Source organism: Stigmatopora argus, chromosome 12, assembly GCF_051989625.1.
Source record: "Stigmatopora argus isolate UIUO_Sarg chromosome 12, RoL_Sarg_1.0, whole genome shotgun sequence".
Taxonomy (NCBI): Eukaryota; Metazoa; Chordata; class Actinopteri; order Syngnathiformes; family Syngnathidae; genus Stigmatopora; species Stigmatopora argus.
In genome coordinates, this window is record NC_135398.1 from 7134658 (window position 1) to 7159719 (window position 25062).

The window sequence follows — 25062 nt, forward strand, 5'->3', positions numbered from 1 at the left end:
TAGAATTGCTAGAAAATGTATCAATAATAGCAGAAGAAGGAGCAAAAGAGCGAGCGGGAGTGCATTTAAACGCACTGCGGATGGCCTCGCCCACATTTGTAGCCGTACAAAAACACCTCACCTTGCTTGTACGAAATAATTTGAATCTTCCTGTGTCTGTTTGCATAATCACTGAATAGCTAGACGCCCGCGCGTGTGTACGTGTATGCGTTTAAAGGAAACAGACGTCGAAAGAATGGGTGGGTGATGCTCCCAGGCTGCTAGAGGAGTGTGTCCTTGGACTGCCCTCATCTCTGACGCACACACACCCACCCACCCTTTCGCACACAGACACAGTCAGGCGCATTAACACACACATACACACACACACACACACACACACACACACACACACACACACACACACACACACACACTCCATGGCCACCAGTTCATTTGCTCTCTCTTCACATCAGACATGCAAAACTAGGGGCCGCATGTAAGCACTCAATGTGAGGTGCAAGGGGAAATTATTATTGGTTGCCATTGACGGCGACAGACGGCCAATTCATTTCAACTAGGCTGGAAGCGAGCTTTCTATTAATAGAAAATGCCTGTTGCAGTCAGGTTGTTGCTCTGTCCCGTGTATGAACGCCATTTTGATTTTTTTTTTGCTATAAGTATATGCACATTTTGTGGTATTTTGTAACTTGGATCTTTTTTGTATGTTGAGGCACTCATTTGCATATAAAAAGTTTCATAACCTGAAAATTTTGTACCAAGAGGCATTCATAAGTAGAGGTATGACTGTATTTCAGTTAGTTTTCTTTCCTTTTGAACAGGGATTTCCAACCTTGTAACTGTTTTCTTCTTTTTTTTGCAAAATAGTTCTCGCTTTTTCTGTTATTGTAGTTTTTGTTTACTTCAGATTATCAAAATGTTTTTTGATGGGAAATTTCGTCATTTTGTTAGTTTTCAATAAACCATATTGGTATATGCGTGAATGAGGACACAAAATGGCTGCTACCAAAGCAGTGTCATTTCTTGTATCAAACATATTTGATACATTTTCATAGTTAGGCGAAATTTGTGATCGCATGTTGAAATACTTTGAGCAACAGACCTTCACAGGTCATTTATACTAGGTGTTCTCTGCCCCTTTTTAAAATACATATATCATTCATGGGTGTTTGCACATTGTAGCCATATACCTAAAGCCCTTAGACAGAGCTCAGACATCTCATCAGGGATGCAGCAGATCCCCTGTCTGCAGAGAGAGATTTCATCTGATGTGGATGCAATGAGCAAAGGGGCCGCCGACGGATTTACAAGGTTGAGGTGCACATTAGTGTGGCGTTTGCAGGATTTCCGAGGAAAAACACCACGACAATGAGTCATTATGCCAATGCGCTCATCTTTTTATTGCACAACAATGTAATCGTATTTTACGAACGCCTAAACAACATTGCCACTGACTGACAGACCGGCTTATTGAGAGAGATCAGGGTGTGGCTCCGTGTTATAGCAGGGGTGGTGGTCATGACAGCCTTTTCGGAAGCGAGCTCAACTCGGTCACACTGGCAGCTGCTTTGTTGTCTTTTGTGTTTGAAGACATCAACTTAGATGCTGTCACAGTTATGAAACACGTTTTAGTTTTTTCTTAAGTTGAAGATGGTTGCAGACCGACCGCACACAAATTGAGACGACACTTTTCTCACATCACGTAGTCTGTGCTGTTTTCTACATGTTGCTGGTAAAGTATCTCTGGTTCCAGAGCTGAGTCTATGGATCGCTACGTGCGTGTGCTGGAGGGTTATTCTTCCTTAAATTCGAGTCGCGATTGTGTAAAACTGCGTCAATTTTGCAGGCGTGCATTTCAAGCTCTCCTTAAATAGAATAGAATTCTCAAGTGGGACCGACATTATAGAAGGAAAGGCACAGGAACACACACCGCACACATACGCACAAAATCAAGCACACGATACAGTGAGTCCTGAAGCAAAGAGAAGGCTTAGGTCAGCTAAGCAGGCTACAGTAGCTACGACACAAAGATTTGAACTGCTAAATGAAATCATTATTATTGTACAGGGGTTAATACGCGACAATGTCTAAATATGAAGGTCCCACTTTGAATCATTGGCTAAACAAGAGCATGCACTCAGCTAATTTTTGTCAAAGTAACCCAAATAGGAGACAGCGTTGTGACGACTTTTTTTTTTATCACCGTGCAACCAACATTGGTGTTTATAGAACACAAAAAAGCAGCAATTTTCCCGCACGCGTTAACTTCAGCTCATATTTGGTACAGGAATCCACTTTTATTATTTTCAACGCAGTTTGGTCATCTAAGCTAACGTCTGAAATGTTGAGATCCACCAGAAAGCTGTCAGTGTGCACCCTCTTACTGTATAAAATAGTTCTTGTACAGCAGGTTGTGGTAAAAACACAACAATGTGCCCCACATTTTTGTATACTATAAATACAGAACATGAAAGAACAGAGTACAGCGCGATGTTGGAAGGCTCAAACCAACAAAAATGTGCAATAGTATTGTGATTTCCCAAATCAGGGAAAATAATAAATACTGACATTGTCATTTTTTAGTTAGCAATACTAGTCTCCAGCTAATGTTTTTCCCCCTCTTTTTTTTTTTTTACATATATTGCAAGTTGAAAATAAAAACACATTTGCATTTTTACAGGCACATACATACCACAAAAATATAGACTATGTGGAAACTAGGTATACCAGGCACGAGGTATATACAGTCCATGTGCATGGGGCACATTGTAAAAACACGAACCAAACAAACGATACGGACAAATCAAAAGACACATTTGTAGTAAATAAAATCAAGACCCTGATTTGCTAACGCATCAACACCAAGGCAATCGGTACCCTTTATATCTGGTACGGCAACAAATGAGAGCTTTTAGTCTTTGATACTCTCAGCAATTGTCAGTCAGTGTCAAACATGTATGAGAGGTTCTAGTCCCACGTGACAAGAATGGTGCAGCACTCGGAACCCCCGACCACTAAGGAGGGGGAAACACAGTTATACGACGCCATCTCTCGCATAGCATAGACGTGCCTGGTGGCGAAAGTCAAGGGTTCTGGTTCTGAGACGTCATCCTTTCCACGGGAGTGACTTACATACTAGTTTACTGGACGGACGCAGTGGAATAGTGTCTGGTATTGCCTGAAACGTTAGCTCTTTAGCTCGTCTTTGCTCTCACTGACTGTGGACCCCTTCTAATAATATCAGCACAGTCCCGATAGCAGCTTAATAGGGCAAACTCTGGTAATAGCACAAAAGGAACAGGGAAGAGGACCAATTGATTGCACTGGAACAGTATCGAAGCACACGACAAGCTACGGACTCAAATAGACTCGATTCATTCACAATCGTATTGGCCTTTCGCCATGTACTGTACTGTACTGTACCTTTCCCATAGGAAAAAAGCAATAGAAAGTCGCTGATGAATTGGGGGCCTCAGCATTGCGACCCACTAGGACAATGGTGTTGTAGTGCATGTTAGTCAATGAACGCAACGTGATTATGCTGACTTTAAAAAAGAGACTTTTCAAGCTATGAGATGAAGCCCTTAGATAAAAACAATCACCCGCACCTTGTTACAAGAGCTCTCGGCAGACGTGGTTAAAACATGGCAGCGTCGAATGATGGTCGGGACTCGGGCAGGTCAATTGAAAAATGAAAGGTGTCGCATAGTTTAATCGACACGTCGAGTATGGGAGGGCAAGACAAGTGTACGTCGATCGAGATGTCCGTCTCTCTCGAAAGAAAGAAAGCGAACCTGAGTGAAAAGTTTGCTTCCAGATCGATGCTAACGGGGGGAAAAGTTGAAAACGACGCCTTGTTTATGGAACGCACTCAATCAGCTGCCGAGCGAACTGGAATTGACTTGACTTTTCTCCAACTTAACCACGTAAATGGTCCGGGAGAAGTCCCCGAACCATTTTAGGAGAATGGTGCATTGATTTTCATTTTGATTCCAAGGTTGTAGTGCAACACAAGGTGCTTAATAACGTGATCTCCTCCTCCCACGCGTCGATGCTAGCACTCGCTCTTGCTCGACCTCACCAAATTGATCTGGTTTTATTTATTTATTTTTTTCAAGAGGATCTTTGATGGGCAGATGGTGTGTCGGTGGTGGCGCACGGGACAAACACAGCAACCTGGAGAAGCGTTAAGATTTCTTTAAAAAGACACTCAGCAACAACATACAGTGAGCGAACCCCCTTGCATCAGAAAAGCCCATTCAAATGATCATCCCTTTTATTTACATGGCAGTTCATATCTGATTAGCTGTCTTCCTTTGCGTATGGCATACATTCAGTAAGAGTAAGATGGGAATAATTGCAAGGTGAAATCGGAATGCTCGTTTTGAATCCAAATGTCGAGACACTCATCGTAGTTCGGGGACATTTGAGGCCGATTGACGTCGACTCGGAGCAGAGTTATTTTTAAAGGCGTCGCCATGTTTTACCCTATTTGGACAAGTGAACTTGCGCAGATGGGCTTTAAAGTGACATTCTTGTCAACGTGTGGATTCTTCTCGTTGCTCTGAACTGGGGTGTTACTTTTTCTTCCTCTGCTGTTGTTGTTGTTTTTTTTCTCTGTCTCTCTAAAATGACACTGCGCAGCCTCCAATCCCTTCAAATATTTTTGGTTAAGGTAACAACATGGTCACTGGATTACAATAGCTCAAGTGAAGCCACAACAGCTGCTGGATTCTTTAAAAGTTCACGTAAAAATAAAGGGAAAAGAAATCACTCTCCTGTACAGCATACTATGTGTTTCGATATCTATATTCATATATATATATTTATATATAGGCGGGGTAGAGTATTGCAGAATTATATTGCATGTGTAAATCAATGAACCTAGACAAAAACAAGCAAGTATACAATATGAGATGTTCTCCGATGTCGCCTTTCGATAAAGCTGAGATTATTCAAGCGCCTTTTTGCCTCCAGGCTTACAATCAGAATGCCGAGCAAACGTCGGATCACTTGGCAGATGTTTCACAAGAAGTGGTCAGCGACGTTGTCATCATGCCAAACTAATCAGCCTTGAGGAAGCATAGGAAACGAGAGACAGAGAGAAAGACAGAGAGAGAGAGAAATAGAGAGAGAGAGAATCCATTCTCTGAAAACAAAAGCTCAAAACGTACCGACAAACCCACGCACACAGACGTACGCTCACAGAAATACATACACACAAACCAAATATATGGCTTCTAACATTGAATCAAGGCAGTTAAATAAATGGCATTTTCTTCTATGTTTCTTTTTTTTTTTTAGTTGACACAGACACAACCAGACTTTGTGTTCAAGCTCAACTTTGGTTTGGGTAGATACAATGAATATACTATACCTCCGTACTCCTTTTCATCAAGTATTTACACTTCGATGTAAGATCGACCAGCGGTCTACAACATTGTTTTTTTTACACTACTATTTGAAACAAAACGGAGAGCGGTGTGTTATTTTGCTACGACAGCTTAGTATACGGAAAAGAAAAGACACTCAAAACACTTCAACCTTTAAAATGTCATTGTCATTTGACCTCAAGTCCCTGATTTTCATATTTAAGTCCAGCTCCTGCTAGATTGCATTGCATGGATTCTACACAGTATGCAAATATTACATGAATCATACTTTTTAAATACCTTTACAGTAAAGAGCGATATACAGTAGGTGTTTGGAAGCAGAGTGTAAGGGGTGATACTAAGAAGAAAGGTGCTGGCATAGAAGACTAAACCAGTTCAACCTCACATTACGCTAGATTCCTTGTGTAGACTCCCCTTCGCTCGGAGTCCCGAGACATTTAGACGCGTCCCCTTCGGCCTGATGTGTCCAGGTCCCGTGACTAGTGGTGCCAGCAACAGCCAATTGGGCATCGGGATCAGCGGCTCTGAACCCCAACAGACAGATTCACCTACAAAAAAGGCCTCTTTCCTGATACGGACCACGGTCACAAATTGGAAGACAGCCGGGATCTGGCAGAGTCTAGCTCTGGAAGGCTGACAATTGAATCCTTCTTGGGAATGCCAGAGTCTGGAGGTCCTGATCCAGCGGCTCCCGCTACTGCTCCCGTCGCAGCGGGTCCACTGGGAGGAGGTGTGGAGGCAAAGGCTACCCTCTGTTGAGTGCCCGCCGCTCTCCCCACCCCAGAGGGCCCGGGCAGGTTCGGGTGCGGAGGTCCGATGGAGGTGTTGGAAGTACGGGTGGAGGGAGGAGGGCTAGGGACGGCAGACGCGGCTTGCGGCGCTCCCTCTTGCGGGAGCGAAGGCTGGGAGGCGGACAGCGCGCGGGTATCCTGGCATAAGCTCCCCGTGTGAAGGGAGTGGGTACTCTTGTGTGAGGTGGGCCTCTGCTGGGTCTGTGTGGGACTGGGTACATGGTGCTGGACCAAGGACAACTGGGAACCCGAGGGGCCCACGCTGGCCATGTACTGGAAAGTCCGTCCCGAGGCCGCTAAGGGGCTTTGGACGGGCGGGCTGGAGATAGCGGATCCGAATGCCCCTCCGAATGTCTGAGGGGGCAGCGACTGAAGAGGAGACATGGACACCGGGCTTTGTAAATTCTGCATCACCTGGAATCTACGCACCATACGCGGGGACTGTAAAGTCCCCGGACCCACTAGCGGATTCCCCATTTGAGGGCAGAAGCTCATGGCCACGGCCTGCTGGAGGGTAGCGATAGCCGAACCCGTCTGCGATTGGCCGGGGGGTGCGAAGATACCGCCGATGGAGGGCGTCATCGACATTGCCCGCGGCCTCTGAAGGTCCACCAGCTTCACCATCTCGCGGTCGTACTTGACAATCTCCTGGATCATCTCGTTCTCGCGGTTATTGAAGACGCCAGAGTTGAGATCGTGCTGCACTTTGTGCATCAGAATGGAGTTCTTTTTACCTAAAAACAGGGGCAACCGGGAATAATGTTTGTATTCTATTCATTTACTCTCTGTGTTTTATTGTCTTATTGTAGCACTGAGTGGAATTTGGAGGAAGATATCTTAAAGAATGTTTTTGACTGATGAAGTGTTTTCATGTAAAAATGCTATCCTTATTAATAAAGCTGCAAATGACCACTGTGTCAAGCACTACCCATTCCTGTCTTACCTATGCGATCCAGCCGATCAATGGCCACCGTCTCAAAGGCTCGTCTCATCATGGGATATTCTTCCAGCACCTCGTTGAAATCATCCACAGACAGAGAGTAGAGTCGACAGTACGTCTCTGCTCGGACGCTGGCCGTCCGCCGGCCCCTCGTCAACAGACAGATTTCTGGAACGGTAACGGACCGGTTGTCGAACATCGCTTTACAACACAAAAGGGAGAAACATTCTTGCGCCGTTACCTCCAAAATACGAGCCATCGGAGAGTTTCATGGCCAGCGTGCCTTTGGTGATGACGCTGCACACTCCGTGCTGGATGAAGTACATTTTCTTCCCTATGGTGCCCTCTCGTATAATGTAATCATGTGGCTGGAATACTTCAAAGTGCAGTTTGGTCAACATGGCCGTGACAAAGTTTGGCTCGGCGTTAGCAAACAGGGGCATTGAAGCCACGAGCTTGCGACAATTGAAGTTGACAATTTCCTGAGGGAGGAGGGATGAGCAAGATGGTGATGCATTCAAAAATATCATGGAGACGTAGACAGAAAATGCTCATCTCACCTCTCGAAGCGGCTCGCTGAGTTCTCCCAGAATGCTCTCCTCGTCAAACATCTTGCCCTGGTATCTGTGCTCGTAATAGTCGTGGATCTTCTGACGGAAGTCGGCGGGAAGTTTGTGGAAGGACATGTACTGCTCCACTTGTTTGTACTGTAGAAGGGAGCAAATTGGGGAAGAAAGTCATTATTCTGCAAACAAAATCGAATATATATAAGAACTCTGCTGGAGAGGAGTCGGCCAGCATCAAACAGTGGTTCCCAAAAGGCAGGCCAAAGACACTTTACACCCGTTACAGAGTTTAAAAAAACATTTACATTTACACAAGCTTGTGATAACCGCCCAGTAAGCATGTCTAGGATAAGTACGCTTCTATCTGCCATTACAGATGATGAAATTAACTCATGTCAGGCAATTGTTCTGCTAAAATTCACACATGAATAATAGAACATATCCACTCGGTCATTTTCTATTGCGCTTGTCCTTATTCGGGTCATGGGTAAGTTGGAGACTAGCCAGCTGACTTCCATTCGCACATCTATGAAAAATTCAGATTCAATTATTTGAGCATGCATCTTTTTGGAATGCAAAAGGTCAGAGTCAAACCCCATTCTACACAAATGGGAGTCAGATACATTAATTACTATTCTGATACATGAATTCCAACAGGTGGATTATTTCTACTTTTTGACATTTCACGGAAGGACATTTTATCCGGTCTGTCTGAGCGAGAATAGTTTGTGGAAATTTACTATTGGCAGTCAGGCTCAATCCCCTGCAAATAGCGGGTGGGGCTCAATTGTACAGTATGTGGGAAGGTTGCTGACGGCTGATAAATGAGGCAGTAAACCGAATAGACAGACTCTATAGTTGAGCCTCGCTCAAATTGAGCGTTTCTCTAAAACCACAGCCCGCTTAAAGTGTCTGAAATGCCATTTTAAAAAGGGACACTGTGACAACTCACTACACCAACAAAATCGGTGTAGCTTTCAGGCAGTGATTATGTATGTATACTGACTGTCACACTATGCATTTACCAACAGTCCACAAAGCTAAATAGCTATTGGATAGTGTCAATCAAAACACTATCAAAAGGCCGAATTTATGTCACGCTATCATTACATTGTACACTACATCACACAATATTGCGCCACTTATTGAAAAAGCTGCTTGCCATTAGCCTGACCTTCAACTATGAGATAAAGCAAATGCAGTTTTGAACCCGAGCCAAGGCAAAGTACTTTACAGTGTATGTGGGGGGATGAGGGGAGGCATAAAGATTGTTGGAATAATGCACAGAAAAGGAATTAGAATGTAGTATTTGGGACGCTACTTACTTATTCTAACTACTAATCCTGATTGTAGTGTGCAATAGCTAGTGTTGGGTACTCTGTGTTTTTTGTGATGACTAATGTGTACTAGTTGAAAGTAAAGTGCATACCGTATTTTGTTACTATCTCAATTCTGAATGCACCCAACGTGATGCAGCGCTGTCTTTTTTTCTTATTTTTTTATGTATCGTCAGCATTGGAATTATGTTGAGTAGCATACAATAGGATACGCCCTTGTGGCCCTGATCAGGATTATTTGAGGCACTTCAGCAACATCTCTAATGCAATATTCCTGTGTATGACCTATACTGTAAATATGATGTGCTTCAGCTTAGGGACTCCACTTCACTTTATGAGCAATTGCTTCCACTTCATATGGACAGTGCAGAAATTATATAGCTCATGTTGTGAATAGTCTCCCGGTTTCAGAAACGAGAGGAGTAACTAATACATCCCAGTTGCCGGATGACGAGCCTCTGACGCACAGCCATTAATTCACATCGGGTATCATCAATGATGTCACGCAGCAGGAATTAAAGCAAGAGAAATATTATTTTTCCTTTTTCCCTCTCTCCAGGGTCACCTTACAGTTATTTAAAATGGAATTAGCAGGGGTAGGCAAACTGGTCCTCGAGGGCCGCTGTGGGTGCAGGTTTTTGTTCCAGCCGATCCAATACAGACAGTTTAACCAATGATGTTTCTGCACCTGACTGCAATCCACTGGTTGTACTTTGAAAATACCAGATTGGAGGAGAGGTTTTTTCTTGTACCGGCGCCCCCTGATTATTAGCCGCAATACCATTTGGTTGGTCAAAATTGTTTAGGGCCAAGAAGTGGGAAAATGTAATGGGGTCACAGTCACCTGCAGCAGTGAGTCACTTTCTTGACGTGTGGATTCAAAGTTCGAACGTGGTTGAACAAGTAAGGCTTGTCACAAGTCTCGGGCGGATGTGTCAAAACACGCGCTGCAGCCGGTGCGCCTTTCGTACCGTAGACGAGAGGTGCTGATTGGGAACAAAATGGAGGTGTCGAGAGGTGTGCGGGAGAACCTGACGTGCTGCTTCAAGCAGCTGTTGTTCTGCCACTGACCCCATTTTCATGCATTTTTTTGGGCTGTAGGTGAATGAGGGTGATCATCAGTTCAAATGGGATTTAGTCTCTTCTTTCTCTGCTGGCAGAATTATTACCGGAAGCAGCGAGCTACATAATGCGAGCCGAGTTTTATCCTACTAAATTATATTATTTTGCTCCTTGAAGTCTAATCTCTTCATTTAACTCCCACTGACTCTAATCTGCACTCTTTAGAGTCAGTACTGCTTGTCAATGTCATTTTTCAACCACTATATCAGCAATATAGCGTCTTCACATGTGATTTTCTATAATAATAAGCCTCCTTTATTAGATAAATATTAATTATGTTACCTGGGTAATACATGGATGCTGTTATATTGTTTTTTATATATTATCTATGCCTACAATTGCGACAGTGGTCATTACAGTGGACAGCTATTCAAAGGTTAAGCAACTTTAGATCTTTTACGTTTAATAGGTCCAAGTGACTATATTTGAGCATAAAAAGATGGGCGTGTTTAATGCTATTTTTATATAATTATTTAAAAAAACTATAAATGAGATTCAAATGACTAAAAATGATCTGCCCAAGTTTATCATATTTAACTCACAGCGTGTCATTTACGCAGATTGGCATCCAATTTGTTTAAACTGGGAAGACTAACTGGGAATGCTCATCTTCCAGTGCCTTAGATGGCTTTAGGTATCCAATCCCTTTTGAATGGGAGGGCCAAATGAATGTTCATTCGTTTGGCCCTCCCATTCGAAATGGAAATTTAGCACAGTCAATGAGTTAAATGAGTTCCCAAATCGGTTGGAAAAATAATCATAATTTGTGCATGAAAGCGTTAACTTAACAAGAAAACAAGAAAAAATTGACAATGCATTGCAAATAGAGCAAGTAATTAGCCGGTGCGTCACGGTGGCCACAGGGCGACTGACAAACAGCCAAATGAGAGAAAATGACATCCATTCGCTGTCACTTGGATGACGTACGTGGCAGCTCAACTGTATGCTGACATTTTCCCATCCAAACTATAACTCATTACATTTTCTCGTTTTGTCATCCGCCGCCCAATAGAAGCATTATCTCATTTCCTTTTCCTTCATTTGTCCGAGTTGCTCCTCCGCTTTCATCTCACAACTCCACTACGTTGGAAATTCTTATTCAGGCTCATCCCAAACGGCCATGAGGATGGATAATTCATTCACTCAATTCCTGGGTAAATCGCCTCATTATCTTGGCAAGCGCATTCACCACAGAGAGAAATATCAGATAGCGAGTAGCCCTGAATTCTATTCACAAAGTAGACATGGGGGGGATAACATTGTGTGGGGTCTCACCCACTCCTAGGCCTTTTAAATCAAAAGCATACATGTCAACATATACGTTTTCCCGTATTTTGTATGTTTTTTGATCATTTCAAATTGTGTACACCGTATAACAACTTTTGCACTGGATTTTTTTAAGTACGTTTTTTTTGTAAAACCAACCTCGTTTTACCCATTTGAGCTCTAATCCGGATTGTCACTTGTAGCAGACGAAAACGTCATCGTCGACTGCTAACATTGTCATGCTTTCAAGCATGATGCGTCCACGCGCATTCCCCTTTCATCCGTCCGCCTATATCCGTCACTATATAAATATAGCGTGTCAGCAAGCAATGTACCCAGACAGTCTTGAATTTAGTGCATATTGATTGGGCACCTCGTCCACTTTGTAGAAAATTTGAGACTTTTAAGTGTGCCCTATTTGAGTAAATATGTGCCGCCTTGCATTTGTTTTTTTATTGCTTAATAAGGGGAATTGCAATCATTAATGAGGGGAGCAATTGGCCGAGGTTGGCGAACAAATTAGACAGATTGCAATGTGAACGTCATACATTCTTTTGTCCCCGGTATTTATAGAAGAGTTACTTTTGACACAACTGTTTGATAAAAAGATCAAAATGCAAGGCTATGTTTTACTAAAGAGATTTCGTGGTCAGCCTGTTTCAGCGTAATTGGAGTGATCAGTGACAAGGTGTCTAGTTAGGAGAAAGATGGAGCGTTGTTGTGACAGACGGAGGCGAGCGCAGGAAGGAAACATTGTTGCTTCCTGTCATGTGCTGCACTCTTGAAATGGAGGGGCCACGAAACTTCCTTTTCACTATTCAATCTCAATGCAGAAAACTTTAAATATGCCTCGGCACGTGCGACGTCGTGTCCGTTAATCAGAGTTCCAATCAAAAGGAAATTTTCGGCCTAATTGGAAAGGCAGTATTCTGTCATGGTGTCAACAGATGACTGGGAAATTGGCAGTAGAGCTCGTGTTAGCGTCATTTACATCTTAATTGAATTCAGTGGTGATTTAATAAGCTCGTAGTGCTTAAGAATAACACTAATCCATACGCTAAATGACATGAATCACTTGACATGCTAATGCACTTAATTCAAGCCATTTTGATGGTGTGAAATGAGGGCACGGTCAACAACGATTTTTCAACACCCGCATATGTCAATGTGTCACCGTGTTTCAATTGATGAGTCTGAGCAACTGGTTGTTTCTCTCCATGTGCCCTTGTAATTCAGAATATACCCTCCCCATTGTCCATAGTTACCTGGGATAGGCTCCAGCACCCCCCACCCCAACCAAAAAGTAAACATTTTAACCCAATTGACAGCTCCAGATAGTGACAAACCCATTTAAATGCACAGTAGAAGGATAATAATTAAAAAAAGAGCCATGTCTTATACCGTCAATATCAGGGGAAAAGTTGAGTTCCATTTAAAGTTTTCTTAGTCATATCACCAAAAGTGTTATTTCACTGTTGTAAATGGTTTGGAAGTTAATTCCATTCCATTCAACATCAGCATCCTATTCCTCCCAGACTGACACTTTCTGCCGTTGTTTCTTAGCACAACTTCAGCTCAAATATTTAATCCTCGGAGCAACACTTTTGAGTGCGGAAAATCCCGCAAAGGGACAGGAATGTACTTTTTTCTGTCATCCGCAAAAAGAAAAAGGCCAAAAGAAATAAATTTAAGGCGGTGGGGCGTGAGAAGGCTCTTATTTATCTCCATTCTCCTGAGGTAGATACAAACGCAGACAAGATAATACAAACAGCAAATAATCCGACTTCGGGACTTTAAAGCCGTGTTGAATTTTGAAGGTGTTTATCTTGTTCAAATAGAATAAAGCTCAGTCCTTACTATGGACTCTAGTCCACCAAGATAAACGATTATTATCATAATCCTTCCTCTGCTGAATAGCACAGAAAGCAAAGGCTGGAACGGAATTTTAAATCAGAATGTCATAGAAGTCATTTTCGCTTTAAACAGCTACAAAACATGCAACTGATTTTTTTTCTAATTTGCAATACTGGCATTGAGTGACTTTGTCTCAACTCCTACTCGTCTAGAATCCCCACTAGAAATGACATCACTGCAGATGCAGAGCTAGCCAGAAATAAAACACGGACAAAAGCAAGACAAAATCGCCCAGCCACATTTGACCATCTTAAAGTGCACGAGGATTTCTTGTGACAACCAGGCGTTCCTTATTCTCCCACATCTTACCCCCTCCCTCCCTTCCTCCATGTTTTTCCCCCTAGCAGCCAGCTAGCACTACAGCACTGCATCTCTCAAGGACACCACCAGCAAATAGGAAGAGATAGCAAGCGAGAGGGCAAATAAAGACAAAGATCAGTTGCGGCTCTCTAAGTGATGCAGGGCGGAGGAGGGAAAAAAGGAAAAGGGAGCATTAAAGAGATATAAAATAAAGCAGCTATCTTCTAAATTAATCCCTATTTACATCTACTATGAAACTACTGTATTACTTCATTCAACCTTTACTATACTAAGAAATAACCTCTTTTTTTACTGGAGTTCTGGCCTATAATGTGAGTTAGCAATGTCATTGGGTTTTTGAATGTTCCCTACAGAGTCATAGATACACACAATGTATCCTATGGAGTGGTTATCGAATATACAATATTTTATTGTGCGGATGGAGGAAAGCTGTTTTTTCCTTTTTCAAGGTCCGCAAGTGCTTGAGTCGGGCTAAAATCAATGTAGTATGTAGTATCTTTAAGTCATTGACAACAATATATGTCGAATCATTCGATCGCTGCCACCCTCTCAGTCAAATGTGAAAAATGATCATTCTATGCCAGCCGTCCCAGTTGAAATGGATTTTATGTCTGTAGGAAATGAGTTTGCTTAAGCAAAAGCAAATAGAAAGAAAGAAAATAGCAAAAACTATTCTATACAGGTTAGAGGTCTGCTCTAACCAAGCTGAAATCAGACCGTATATTTTATATTTCTTACCAAAAGCAATGTACTATTCTGTGTATGTATTACATTCATTGTCTGACATTGACATATGTCAAATTGGGAGCCGGGGAGGTAGCCATGTTTCCCGACGTCACCTTCAAGATGACATTGGCAGGACGCACAGGTCTGCTGCCTCATCAATTCTACCGTTGCCCAAGGGGGACATCATATCCCACACACTCTCCCGCCCCTCGCCTCTCGCCCCTCCATCTCCCTCCAACATCATCACATTAGCACGGGCACACAGGCCCCGCCCCTGGCCATGTGCGGCCTCTACCTGGCTGAACACACCCGTGGTCTCTGATTGGCTGCTGGGAGCAAGCAGCACTCCCCTCCAGCTCCCCACTTGGAGGGACTCTGCTTAGAAACAGAGAGGCTGCTCTGTCTCCTGCACAAGCCATTGCTGAAGCTCTCATGTCTCCATCCTCATTCACAATTTGAATGATAACAGGACAAAGACTCCACTTCGATCCCAATAAAATGGAACCTTAACTTGGGAGTAATTCATCAATTTGTCCAATTAAAGTTGGAATTATTGCCTCCAAACGGGCAATCTATAACTGAGGCATTAGCTAGCACTTTAAAGAGACACTTTTGTAGAGGAGAACGACGACTCAATTAGTTGCTAATCAAAGTGGTTCCTCTCATTCCCTTTAAATATCTGCATGATAAAGTCCAACTGAAAGTACCCATTGAAAATTCCTGCCACGATTTGCATGTCCAGAGGAGGGCAGATGCTTCAGTCCGAACACCGAGTGTCAGAACTTTGAGTCACACAAAGCTAACCACTAGCTTACCGTGGTGCTGGGACGAAATCATACTGATGAAATAATCTTAAGGAAGTGTATATGTAACGGGAGGCGCGAGGCTATGACAGTTACATCATGGCTACCTGGGTTTGGGTTGCAGAAACAATTGAATTGCCTTCTTGACCTACCTTTTCTTGATATTGCCGTCTAGAGGAATCCAAGGATTGGATGAGAGCTGTGGCATGGCCAATAAAGACAGCATAGCAAGTGGCTCCCACGATCATACTCAGCATGGTGAGCCAGATATCTGACAAACTCTCTGGAGCTTGGCGACCATATCCGATGCACAGCATGTGGCTCATTGCCTTGAAGACTGCAAAGGAGTACAGCTCGGACCAGGTGTCATTCTGTCAGGAGAACAAGAGCGCACGATCAGTTAGGTACGTGTATCGTTGCCATAAAAGGCCTTTTTTTGTCATGTCAGAAAAGTAGAAGTAGGCATTGGGCCCGGCTAGCTCGTGCAAGGGCACTTATACAAATAAGAACTCAAGGGACGGACCGGCTTGCGTTGCAAAGACGGTGTAAGGGAACATAAATGTTGTCAGGGGAATTCTTTGAGGCCTAATCAGCTGAGCTAAGTGGCTGGAAAATAATTCCTGTGGAAGAGAACGATAACGAGAGTTTGTTAAATACTTCTGAGCAGAGCAGGCTCAACCGCAAAGTCTCTGGTCATCCGCCGCTTCCGAAGGTTCACAATCCGCAACATGTCAGATTGTGACTTAAGAAGCATATTTAAATACAAAAGTAATGTCTCGTTCTTCGGACTGCAAAAAACTGCCTCACAATTCTGAGGTTCAGGGTTCAAACCTGGACTCGTTCGTGGTTTTGCATTTTTTTTTTTTTTCCGAACATTCCATAACGAGTCATATTGGATGACTAGAAGTCACTAAATAGTAAATTGAGGCTTGTTTGTCTATCTTTGCCCTGCGATTGGCCGACAACCAATCCGAGGCGTACCAATAGAAATGGACCAACAAGGGGTCTCTTGGCAATTAGAGTCTCTCTGTCATTGTAGTCTCCAAAAATAAACACAGCTCCACCATGTGGGCTGAGACTACATAGTGGATGTGAACACAGTAACGAAACAGTGGAGTGCAACAGATTGAATAATAGATGAAGAACTAGCACTTTGATTCTGAAATAGCTCAGTCAAGAGAGAGAAGAGCGTCTCAACAGCTTCCCAAGAGGCTTCCATTTGGGAGCCGTCGTTGTTTTTGTTGATAATCAACATCTTCATCAGATGCACATCGACTTCTCGACTCCACCAAAATGCCTCTTTGCACACTCGCCGGACGCTCTATTGATTGGAACGTGCGCACTCGGCAGTAAGGAGATCCCAAATTGAGGCTATTTATCTTTGAAAAGGCAAGCTTTTGACTTCAATTTTCAAAGATTTCATCAGAAAGTGACGCCGGACGTATTATCTGATACAATTTTACATCCTGACCGTTAAGAAAGGGGTTCATTTCGGTCCGTTGCTTCGAGAAATGTAGTAAGTCGCAGTCGCAGTTGAGAAGCATGTTGAATTTTTTGCATCTCTAAAACCCAATGAAAACTTTCACTGAAGCTAAGGAAAGGAAAGTCAACTCATATCTTATTACCAATTATTATGCTAAACATTTTGACTGGAACATTCGTCAAAATGAATCTGACATCTAGCGTCGTCAATAGCCAGTTTTCCCAGTTTAAATGGATATCTGTTGCTAGCAATAGCACGCAACGAGTTCATTCATTTTTTTGGGAGACAGAAGGAATATGTGACTGCAGTTTGCTAACAAATTTGGTTCATATTTTATACACACTACTGTTACAGTATAACCCCGTGCTAGGGGTGGGAGGGTCATAGAAATATGCTCTGCAATCTCCTCTATAATGTCTCACCAGGGCAATAAACTTAACTGTGCATTACAACTGTACTGGGGGTGCTTGCATCTTTGTACTTTGGAGTGATTCTTTTTGCCAAGCTAATCACCTAGCGGCCTAGGCTCTATACTTAATGGAACATGAAAGTGCCATTGATTACCTTATGCATTATTTTGGTCAGTGAAGTGAACACTCGAGTCATCCATGTTTTCTTACAAATGCCACAATTCATTCTAAATGTTCTGTTATAAGCAGTTTACATAAACTTTTCCCCCCAACGCTGCAACGTTTTTTTCAGCCAGGTAGTCCCAAATAGCAGTCAGCTTCAGATACATTCTGATGTATTTGTTTTCTTTTGTACTAGGCTAAGGGTTACTTAGTGGCTACACGACAACTTCTAAATAAACCTCACAGCCACTTTATAGCGTTTTTGCCCAAGATTGTTGTCATGTAAACGTGGCCTCAGTCCATGCGGTGTTACAACTTACAAGTTTTACTGAATCCAATTACTGGCTTTACACAATGTTCCCAATGCCCTGCATGGGTCCTGCCTGGGGGCCCCGCACCCCACCAAAACCAGTGTAAGGGTGTGAGCGGTGATGGATGGCCTGGCTGCAACACAATGGCTAATGTTACAAGTTGTCAGCCACTCAATAGGAGGGTGGTCTCAGGTGGCTCTATGCGGGCTGCACCATGCCAAAGCGGCTCTTCACTTGGAGAGTGACGGCTCTATAGGGACTGCCCGTCTTTGATTCTACTATTGGACAGAGCGTTGGATGAGTCAGTGTCGTGTCAGTCAGAAATCACTCAACAACTTCAAACAGCGCCAGGTCATCTTAGTTGGTTTACGGTTGTCGGTGGATGGAGTTTATTTGTCAGCGTTTCAATCAGAAACACTGCTCTAAGTCCCACTATCGCAAGTTAGTTAGTTAGTTCTTAGGTTGGGTCCAGAAAAAGAATTTATTGGTCTTAAAGTCTTTTGCAATATGCTTTCTAACAGTCTTGTTTTTGATGACCAACTTGACCTTATTTGATAGCCAACTTTGAGCTTGATCATGTGTTGCGTGTTGAAAATATCATTTTGAACTGCAATCTCTTGTCAATTGACCGTCCTCACTCACCCAAACAATTCACTATTCTGTCAATGAATTCAACACTGGGGAGCTTACTTTATAGGTCTCATTAACTTCCTACTCTTTGTAGCAATAAAATCAAAGGTGACAGCCATCCCTCAAAGCCAAAAACGGGAGGCAATTAGCCGCTATAGGACATTGATTCTGCCGTTGAGAAAAGAGCAAACGTGTTCAAAAGTGCATTTGGCCGTGTGCCGGTGGTCCCCACACATTCGGTAAAAGGCCGACAGACAGACAGTGGTATAAACAAGCAGCTTTTATCTCTCGGAGAGATGCACGGCAACAAAGGGCCCAGCTGTCCAGCCATAGTCACCCCCAACCCTCTCTTCCCCTCTTTTATCTCCCCCGTCGTCACCCCATCGCGTTCAAGCACGGGGAATCACGGCAGCCCTTTAAAATCTCTGTGACGATCTGAGCCACTGACGGCAACTTGTCGTGGAACAAAAATACCACCATCGCACCAAACCCTTGGTTCTCAATGTTTGGGTTTTTCCTCTCGTTTTGCTCTACACCGACTCAACTTCTCTATTGGCCTTGAGCCTGTTGTCTGCTTTTAAATAAAAGAGGGAATTTAGCGTGACCGGCTAGGTGGTGCTGCCAAAACTTACACCCGATGCTCATTTGAGGCTAACGATAAAGCTAGCTGGCTTCATAATTAATGTATTCTGTGCCGTTGGCGGAATTCGATGTCCAATGCGTTTTGATTGGGAGGCTTGGCAGTGGTCATTTGCTGATGGCCTCCACTAGTCAAAATGGATTGGACGTCCACAGCCTGCATGATTCATGTTTAAATGCAAATGGTGCAGCATTATATGTAGACAAGCAGTATATTAATATTCATAGAAATTTATATTCTTTCAGTTCAATATATATATAAATTGATTTAACCATGCACCTCACCTCCATTTTGTTGAGGGACACCCAACAGTCAGAGGGGAAATCCTGCAACATGGGAACCAGGAACTGTAGGCATCCATCCCAGTGACACAGCAGCAGCATCATGGCAATCAGGTTGATGATCCGCATCACAGCACTGGCCAGGTCATAGGTCATATGGAAGATCTGAAGCGTGGTAGCGACATGAAGTTAAGAATATGATAATATGCAACTTTATTTTTTTTTTTTAAACTTGGCTATCACTGCCAATAGCTGTCAAAAGTCCTTGAATTTGAAATTTCACACACACACAAAAACCACACACCCGCTCAGCCCTGCAGTCTCCTTCACATTACACAGTGTTTGATAAATGAGCGGGCATGACAGGCTCCCATCAGTCCCGCATCGTACACACCAGGGACCGGGCAAAACACATGACATGCACACACACTTCAGTTCAGTCACACACACACACTCACGCATGTCCATGGCCACAGAGCCACGTGTATGAACCCGCACTGTACCCACACATGATGGACAGGGACCATTATGATTCTTAACAACTGATAGTTTATGTCATCTTATACGTCAATCATGTGGTGAACAAACAATACGGCCACTCAAATCTCACCTAGGTAACGTGTGTTACAGTTAACCCTGATTTCAAATCGGTTTGCTTTAAAGTGTTCATATTTATTATAATTATGAATAGATTTTTGCTCAGGATATTGTTTTTCTACTGTTTTGTGCCCAGCAATTGGATAACCACCAATTCAGGGTGTCCCTCGCCAGGTACTCATAGTTGCCTGGGATAGGCCCCGGCACCCCTCGTGACCTTTGTGAGGATAAGTGGTTTGGAAAATGAATGAATGAAAAAAACACTGTTTTGTATTGAAATGCATATTTCTAGACTTAACAACATTCACATCCAGATATGTTATTTAATTCACTCCTCACTACCCTTAAGATTTATTTGGTTTTTTTTTATAAAGTGAGGCTACATTTCTCACATCATGTTTATTTTTGGCGTTGCATATTGTGATGTTATGAGGAGTACATTAGGATCCAAAATAAATAAGGTCATGAATATTTTGGAAACACAGGTTTATCTTGTAACGCAACCATGTGTTGTACTGTTTGAAAAACATTGCTAAAATGGCACTTTAACGTCAAGTTTTTGCTCATGATATTGTTTTATGCGAAATGCACATGTAAGAAAACAATATTTACATCTGTGTATATAATTTGATTTAATCCTCTACAAAAATATTGATTAATTTTGGCCCAAAGACTTGTACGCGAAGTAGTTAAGATGAACAACCCTGCATTATTTTTCGCTGGTTAGAATTCTACAAACAGTCAAAATCAATTTTGTGCGAGTACAGACGCCACACACCTCGTGCAACGGAGAATTAAGAAAATAGGTCAGTGCAGCTGAGGGAGAAGTGATACTTTCTGATGAAGAGGAATGAGGCTAAGTAAGCTTCTTCCACAGCAAACCTGCTCAACTTCCTAAATAGCCATTTAGCCTTTCCACTATTGTCTTTTTCCTTTATTTTGAACTATGACAGCAAGTGGACTTTGCACTACAGGATGTGAGCGATGGAGCAAATTTACAAGGTCCCCAATGAAATAAGTGATGTGACTTCCATGATGACACTCACTCAACCCCTCGTCTCCACTCTCATTCTCCATGCATGCCAAGTATCACCTCCCATCATGCATCACTTTGTGCGTGTGTATGCGTATCACATCGTATCTTCAAAAATCCAATTATCCAAAGGTCAAGTGAGCAGCGGAGGCCCGCCGCACCGCTCGGCACTGCAAAATGCTAACACCACGCTGCCAATAGCGGCCAAAACTCAAAGTCGAAAGGAGTCGTGACATTGCCGTACCGTCCCTTCTTGGAGTCCGGCGCAGGATCGGCAAAGTGCAGTCTTTACTCAAGACCCTTGAACTCAAGCCAATTTCTTCCTCACGTCCTCTGCCATCTTTTAAAACGAGTCATTAAGGACATGATGTCCAGTGGAACGCAAGACGAACAATGGCCTCTACTTCTGAATGAGCTGGGTTTTAGAAGTCTTGCCTGATGCTACGTAACTTTAAATTTTAAGGTGGCAATCAAATCTAATTCATTGTTTCTTGCCATTCTTTTAATATGCATCCTGTGTGTCAACTTGGTGAAAACAGACTTTGATTTATACTCTTCAAGGTACAATAACTTTACATAATATTAAATATAATATAGGCTGATCATGCTGAAACAGTATTGCTGTACTACATGTCTCTACATTTTGCTGCACCGTTTTTTTCCTATACAGCTGTTGCTTAAAACGTTAAAGCGCCTTAACATAAATTCTCATCGTTAGCCTGCATGTTTATACTAGTACAAGTATTGACTTTTCTTTGTTAAATTGACCATCTTTTTCCTATCATTGAAATATTCTGTTACTCCTCCATGATCTTCCCATTCCACCAAACATGTATTGCTTTAATTGATTAACTGTCTTTGCCCTGATAAGAGGCTGCTTATTAGACTCCCCGAAGCGGCCTGTGGGACGTCCAGGTCAGACAGTGAGATACAGGCAGGTGGGCGCAGTGAATGGAGGCGGGGGTTGTGTGACAATAACACTCATTAGAATGTAAAAATTTGTTAACGCTCAGACATCCTGCTGATACTATGCCGGAGAAGTGAGAACATTGATATCCAGCCCCGAGGCCTTCGAGCACCTAATCAAGTGGTTAGGTGCCAATCTGTGCTATTTAACGTTGAACAAAGTGGGGCCTCGGTCGACCTATGCAGCAGATGTTAATCTGATGGAAACAATCGGAGCTCACCTCTTCCCATTGGTGTATGTAGCGTATTAATCTCGAGAGCCTCAACAGCCGCAGAAGACTCAGGATCTTGGTGAAGCGGACGATCCTCAGGGCTCGGGCGGTCTTGTACACTTCGGAATCAATGCCTTTCTCCACTATTAAAAAGATGTAATCCACCGGGATGGATGAGATAAAGTCCACTATGAACCACGTTTTTAAGTACTTTTTCTTTATGGTTTCAGGGTCCAAAATGATGTCAGAGTTGTCCTCGATGATGATTCCCGTGCGGAAGTTGAGCACCAGGTCCATGAGGAAGAAAGTGTCCGAGACCACGTTGAAGATGATCCAGGGTGTGGTGGTCTCCTCTTTGAAGAAGGTGATGCCCACGGGAATGATGATCAGGTTTCCCACCATAAAGAGCAGCATTGTGAAATCCCAGTAGAACCTGAAGTGGGCGTGAGCAGTTGGTGAGGTACACAAACACAAACACTCAGTTCAGATTAGAATGCAAGATGCAGAGAAAAAGAATACAGTTTAACGCATTGGCTGTCATTGACAGTGAAAGACATCCAGCTCTTTTGAGCTGTTCAAATGGCTGGAAATTAAATATCCAGTATATGGGTATACTGTTAAACTCTTTAGTAGCCTTTATCTAAAAAAGGGGGGCTAGTTCTATATTCTCATTGCGTTTATGAACAAAAACAACAATATTGCTGATACCTTTGTTAGCCCAACAATGGGGTTTTCTATTCATATTAGCGTAATTCCGTACGACGACGTTTACCACGTATACTTTTGTTCTCGGTTGACTTTTCAAGAACATTGCACATTGTTCTGCCGTTTTAAATAAGAGATTGTGTGCAGACTTTTGCAAGTAGCTCGTAAAGACCCCACCGACTTCCACGGTAGTGTCGAGACGCCGGCGGCGTAAAAGTATGTGATGTTGCTGTTTTCGTCACAGCTGTCTCTGCAGGACAGGTGCAGCGCTGAGTCACTAGCCCGCGACTTATGCAACAAGCTGCGACTCCTGTGCTCCATCGCGATGGAGCTCGACTTTGGATACGCACCACGCATTCATTAGCGTGACCGTGAGAGTCAAGGCAAGCCGCGTTTGAACTCCACGGTGGCACGTGGTCCTCGTTGGCTACGTTTAACTCAAGTCGGAGACGTTAAGTGGCGTGCTGACTCTGTGTTATGGGCCACGCGTTAATAGCTAGAGAAGCTGAAAACCACACAAACCTAGACGAGACATTCCCCGAATCCATCCCCGGCTATCCAAATGGGCCCAGACGTTAATAGCTAGAGGAGCGGAGCTGTCCGCTTAGAGTGGTGCTGAAAGCCACACAAACCTAAGCGAGACATTTCCTGACCCTGACGGTTTCAACTCAAACCAAAACACGTCGATCAAGTGATCCTCCTTTTGGTCTGAGAGTCGGACTAAATGTTCGGCATCGTTTTTATTGTTTGTTTGAGTTCAGTCATTGGATTAGATTAGGAGCCGGGATCCGGGAGGAAACGTCTCTTAGTAGGGCTGCTTTTGGCTCAAGGTGACATTCCGTTACTGTATGCATCACGCCCGAGCGCGCACGTTAACTCATCAAGCCTCCCCGCTTGTTTTTCGTTTTCTCTTCTTCCCCATAAATCTACATAAGCCTCACGAGGTGGACGTGTGAAAGGTTGGGCCTTTCGGATTGGAGCGACCCACTCTCTGTTACGAGCGCCGCGCAATGCAAACGAGCGTCTGGTGTGTTAGCAGGCCATTCAGACGCGCTAGTGTCCACACACGCTCACATACACACACAGCACCAGAGCGCTAGTTTCCGACTACAACTCTCTCCAGTCCATTGGACTGACAACAGGTTGTATGGGTGGGATTCGCGCTTGGCGCCCCAAGTGAGCATGTGGTGTCCCAGGATGGCGAAGTTATGGAGGTCAGTGAGGAGCTCCATCCACAGGAGGGTCTCTCTCTCTCTCTTTCTCTCGCGCGATCTGTCTCTCGCCTACTCTTACCTGAAATCACTGTAAGGGTGGATAATCCAGTTCCCGGCCGATTTGACTCTCTCTTGCTCCCGCTCCACAGCCTTTTGGCTGCCGTACATGCGCAAGGAGAATTTGTTGACTCCCGGCTGCAGCATACTACTGAACTGCCTCTGCATGAAGCTGGCCTGGCTGCCTCGGGCTTCGGCATCCTCGGCGGGGACGATGGGAGCTCCGTCCTCGGGCTTCTGGAAAGTGACGGAGTTCCTGGGCTGCGGGGTCAGGCCCGGCCCGTGCAGGGACGACGAGGCTTTGCGGCTGGGCGCGTTGGAGAAGGACACCTTGGAGGGTTCCTTCCTCTCCGGCGCGGAGACGGCGCTCTCGCCGCCGTGTCCCCCGGCGAGGGAGCCGCCCGGGGTGACGGAGCCGTCCATGCTGACGGCGGTCGAGTTGCAAGCTCCGCGCTTGGCGCTCGCCACGTCCTCGGCCCTGGCCGACCCTCCCCCGCCACCGCTCTGCTTCTCCGTCTTGGAGATGATCGAGCGCAGGCTGCCGGTGCCCGAGTCCCTCCTGCATTCTCCGTTTTTGTTGCATTTCATGTTGGAGGTTGGAGGCGGGCTCTTGCGACCATCACTCGTCGTCGCGTCGGCTCTGTTGTCTATCGCGACGGCCGGCTCCGAGTCCGACGCCTCCGCCCCAGGTGCTGTGCCGCTCTGGCCGTGGTGGGCAGCAGCATCGCCCGGATCAGCTCCTCCGCGGCTCTCCGTGGCAGCAGTGGGCCGATGAGGAAGCGAGAGCGTCCTCTGCGGGAGGAAGGGAGGGCTCGCTAGAGTGCCTCCTGGAAGCCGAGGAGGCGGCTCCCCCTCCTGGCGTCAAGTTTTGCATCCCTTCTCCACCATCACCACCTCCCCCTCCTCCTCCCTCCACTCCTCCTCCCTCCCCTCCTCTCCTCCGCCGTTGCGGAAACGAGGGTCATTCCACAATCGCAGGAGGTCATTTTTTTTCTGTCCCCCTCGTCGCATTTCAGACAACATGACTCCTAAATATGGTTCAATGACAACGATAGAATGCATTCCAACTGGAAGGACTGGTTGGGAACGGTCATCTCCATCGTCCAGTTCATCCTGACTGGGAGCCTGCCACTCCTCCCAGTCCAAATGAACTGGACGTCAATCGTCAACAATAGCACTAAA

The 25062-nt window shown here is 44.3% G+C and overlaps 1 protein-coding gene and 1 pseudogene across 2 annotated transcripts in view; one reads left to right on the plus strand and one right to left on the minus strand.

The window, feature by feature from the left end:
• sugp1 (SURP and G patch domain containing 1) overlaps positions 1-25062 on the plus strand; it is a 42118-nt gene that overhangs the window by 6658 nt on the left and 10398 nt on the right. The window contains exon 3 of the mRNA XM_077614471.1: positions 22135-22364. The gene's annotated coding sequence lies outside the window, so the exon portion shown is untranslated. The remainder of the gene's footprint in view (positions 1-22134; positions 22365-25062) is intronic.
• LOC144085332 (potassium/sodium hyperpolarization-activated cyclic nucleotide-gated channel 2-like) lies at positions 1377-24784 on the minus strand (annotated as a pseudogene). The gene is made up of 8 exons (XR_013304090.1): positions 23903-24784; positions 21914-22337; positions 19100-19261; positions 15332-15550; positions 7685-7831; positions 7366-7606; positions 7128-7292; positions 1377-6918 (listed from the first exon to the last, which is right to left on the minus strand). The product of XR_013304090.1 is annotated as a potassium/sodium hyperpolarization-activated cyclic nucleotide-gated channel 2-like (transcript).